Source organism: Nannochloropsis gaditana (assembly GCF_000240725.1).
Source record: "Nannochloropsis gaditana CCMP526 unplaced genomic scaffold scaffold075, whole genome shotgun sequence".
NCBI lineage: Eukaryota > Eustigmatophyceae > Eustigmatales > Monodopsidaceae > Microchloropsis > Microchloropsis gaditana.
Window position 1 is genome coordinate 15,424 of NW_005803878.1, and position 255 is coordinate 15,678.

Genomic DNA, 255 nt, shown 5'->3' on the forward strand with positions numbered 1-255 from the left:
GCCGTCATCGAAGACAAGATCATGTGCATGCACGGAGGGCTCTCGCCCGAGCTCCACCACCTCTCCCAGGTACCTCCTCCCTCCTGCCCTCCTTCCCTCCCTTCCTCTTTCCCGCCCTCCTTCCCTCCCTCTCCCCCGACTGCGATCATCTGCGCTGTTGACTTTCTCTGTGGTGGTATATCCTGGCTCGTGAGCTACGGGTTGGAAGGGGAGGCCGAAGCACAAGGGAGGGAGGGAAGCAGGGAGGGAGGGAGG